Raw genomic sequence first — 4,006 nt, 5'->3', positions numbered from 1 at the left:
AGCTGGAAAATCCCTCATGTAACACCCAGTGATGCTGCAAAAATTAAAATGTACGATATAATAAAGAGTGGCGTAAATTTACCGATAGCTTTCCGTAGTTGGGATACATACATTAACCCAAAACTGATACAGGGAAATCAACACGTCTGGAGTCTAAAGATAGGAAGTAATAGAGAAAAACCGAGATTTGCTATTATAGCCTTCATGTTGAATGGAGAACTAGTTACAAATAATTTATCCAACCTGAAAGTCCACTTGAATTCAGAAACGTATCCATATGATGACTTGAATGTAAACTTTGAAAATGATAAATATGCCCACCTTTATGATATGTATGCAATGTTTCAAAAGAGTTATTACAACCGCCCAGCAGAACCATTTTTATCACCGAAAGAATTTAAAAGTAAACCTATTATTGTAGTTGACCTTTCATATCAAAATGAAACAGTTAAATCGGGACCTATCGACGTGAGAATTTCAATCGATTTGAAAAAAGCAAACAATGAAAACACTCAAGCATATTGTCTCCTTATTCACGATCGTTTAGTTGAGTATAGTCCTTTAAGTGGGTTAGTTCAAAGAATTGTCTAACAATATATCAATCACATAAAATGGAGAAAGAACTAGTTGCAATTGATGTACAAGGATTTTTTGATAACAACGACAAGTTTATTCTAAAGGAAATTGGAGTTGTATTTAGCAAAGAAAATAAGTTTAACAATAATTTCGTTATACAACCTCCATTTGATTTCACTCGTCTTAATAACAAGTCCCGAAAAACTGCTCTCTGGCTTACCAAAAACCATCATAAAATTTTTTGGAACGATGGAATAAACAACTTTAAGCAAACAAGAAAATATATTAAACAAATCACTTCGGGAAAGGTGGTTTTATGCAAGGGAATTGAAAAGAAACGTTTTCTAGAAATCTTTCTCAGATCACCGCACATAAGAGATGTTGAGGAATTGGGTTGCCCACCATTAAACACCGTAAACATAAACCAATTCCCATTTTGCTCAATACATATTAAAAGCGGTATTTGTGCTCTGAATAATGCGCACAATATTTTAAATTTTTGCAATGGAACTATGGTCTAACACTTATACATATACAATGGATAACAGTCAAAGTGGATTAATAAACCGAATTAATAATTTCACATCCCAATTTGGTGAGGAAATTTTTAAAGAAGATTTAAAATATCTCATTGATACGAGGAATATGTTCATGGATAAAGGAGAAGACGATCTTAACAAAACGGTATATGGTAATCATTTTACGTTTTGTAATAATGGATTCGGCGAAGACGCGTGTGCCTGCTTTTTCTATAAAAATCATCGAGACGGAGCCTTAAAACTAATGTCATCATATTTAGTGTATAAGAAAAGTCTGTTACAAATTTCCAAATAAACATGAGCTAAATTCATGACCTAAATTCAAATTAACATCTTCTTTTGTTTGGGGGATGGGTGATTTTTTTTTTCAGCTATTTCTTTCAGCTCAAAAAGTTAAAAAATAAAAATATACTTGAATTCAAATTAACATCTTCTTTTTGTTATTGGGGTGGGAGTTTGTTTCTCAGTGGCAAGCAAAGGGATCCCTTTTCAAGGGTGCTTGCTTTCAGCTGTTTCTTTGGGAGTTTGTTTCTCAGTGGCAAGCAAAGGGATCCCTTTTCAAGGGTGGTTGCTTTCAGCTGTTTCTTTTGGACGTGACAACAGCCCGTGACATTCTAACACGTACCCGTGTGAGCACCACACTTTCTTAATCTAAGCAAGGACACCCGGCACACCCCAGTAATTTCTCCCCCATTAACTAGGATAACCCAAATATATCGCTATGATCACCTGACACACCCCAGTAACTTCTCACCCGCTTAACTAGATTCCCTCCCCTCGTTTCACCCTATTTTTCTAACTTCTCCCACGTTCGATCCCGTCAACCTACTCGTCAACCACTTAAGCAGAATGCCTGCCCTCTTTCACCCCATTTCCTAGATACAAAAGCTGGATATAACTATTGTGGACCCTAATTTACGATCACCCGTCACACCCCAGTAACTTCTTCCCGCTTAATAAGAGTCCCGATTTCTTAAACGAAATTCGGGGGAGCGAATTCCTGAATACAATTCCCAGATATAAGCAACTTATCACCCTAATTTACGATCACCCGTCACACCCCAGTAACTTCTTCCCGCTTAATAAGAGTCCCGATTTCTTAAACTAAATTCGGGGAGCGAATTCCTGAATACAAATCCTAGATATAAGCAACTTATCACCCTAATTTACAATCACCCGTCACACCCCAGTAACTTCTCACCCGCTTAATTAGGGTGCCGATTTCTTAAACGAAATTCGGGGGAGCGAATTCCTGAATACAATTCCTAGATATAAGCAACTTATCACCCTAATTTACGATCACCCGTCACACCCCAGTAATATCTCCCCCGATTTCTGGACCGAATTTCGGGATTCCTGATTCCTGAATACAAACCCTACATACAAAAGCTGGATATAACTATTGTGGACCCTAATTAACGATCACTCGTCACGCACCCATTAACTTTAATTACCCCCCACACCTGTCACATTGTCCTGATTTATTACCCTAATTAGCATAATTAATTACCTCCCCTCCACTTTTGTATCCAGAACTCTCATTAAATACGATTCAGAACTATCATTTTTATACTACTCAGGAACATCGGTTACTGGAAGAAGTCTTGTCCTGAAAAGCTCAATATCTGCATCTGACATGTTGGCTTCAGACATATTATTCAAAGCCAAAGCAAAAGCGGAGTCGTCACATTGCCGCATTATTTCCGTTAGCTCTAAAAACTTAAAATTATTTCAAAGGCTTGCTCCTGCCAGAACATTATAGGGATTGGATGCATCCCCTGCGGATATCTAATGATCTCCAACCGGGCTAAGCTGGATCTAAAAATCCAAGCACTTTCGACCCGACCATGGAAATCTCATATATAATAATTAATTGGATATCAATCAACTTGCAATGCATTGTATTTAAAGTGTCATTGCTTAAGAGTCTTAAGGGACCAGATGATTGATTAACAGGAAGGGAGAAAACTGAATGAAGCGTTAGTCCCCCAGTTCCAAAAGCTACTTTTCCAGTAAGAGCACAAAGTAACACCTTTGCAGAATCTGTTGCCCCAGGGAGTTTATTTGCCCGCCAAGTTATAGACTGAAATATTGTAGAAATCAATCTGCTTTTTCCCACTCCTATTCATAAAATGTTTTTTTGGCTGCAACATTGTGCACTATGTGAGCGTAATACTGGCGTTGTTGAAAGTTGAGAGACCGGTAAGCGAGCATTTGGGGAAGTCTAATAAGAAGAAGTTCGCCATCTTCTGGATTATTTGCAGCATTGCCATCTTGGAGTACTGTTAAGTTTTGTCCGACGTCGGGTACGGCTAATGCCAATGCCGGCGAACCCACCTAAGAATTTGGGCATGGTTACGTCTTTTGACACTTCCAATCCCATCCAGCATTTGGTAACTTTGTTCAGAAACTTTATTTTCTTCGCCTGCATCAAAGTCGTCATATTCTTCGTTTGACTATTTCGATCGTACATTTGGCTTGGAGAATTTGAATCAAGCCGCAAATTCCGCAAGACATAACGACTCTAGTTGTTCATGCCTTTGCACGTATCGATAAAAGAAATTTCGCTCAAAAATATCTGTTGAGTTTTCGGGAAACTGTTCTAATTCTCTGTTAGATCGCACTATCCGCACCCTTTTATCTGGATGGCAAGTGTTGATAAAAATATTTCCTTCACTAGCCTTAGACATGTATAGCCCTAAAATGTTGTAAGCTGCTTCTTTGGCAGAAATTTCTGTAGCGTTAATAAGTATTTGATGGAAATATTTCCATGGGTCATTTCTGTCATTGCTTCTCGAAGCAGTTGTGACACACCACGGTTTGATTTGTTTATGTAGTTAATAATATAGCTACAACAGGCGTAAGCATCTTTTATAAATTGAATATGCAAA

Source organism: Drosophila takahashii, chromosome X (assembly GCF_030179915.1).
Source record: "Drosophila takahashii strain IR98-3 E-12201 chromosome X, DtakHiC1v2, whole genome shotgun sequence".
Taxonomy (NCBI): domain Eukaryota; kingdom Metazoa; phylum Arthropoda; class Insecta; order Diptera; family Drosophilidae; genus Drosophila; species Drosophila takahashii.
Note: the sequence above shows the minus strand (reverse complement) of the source record.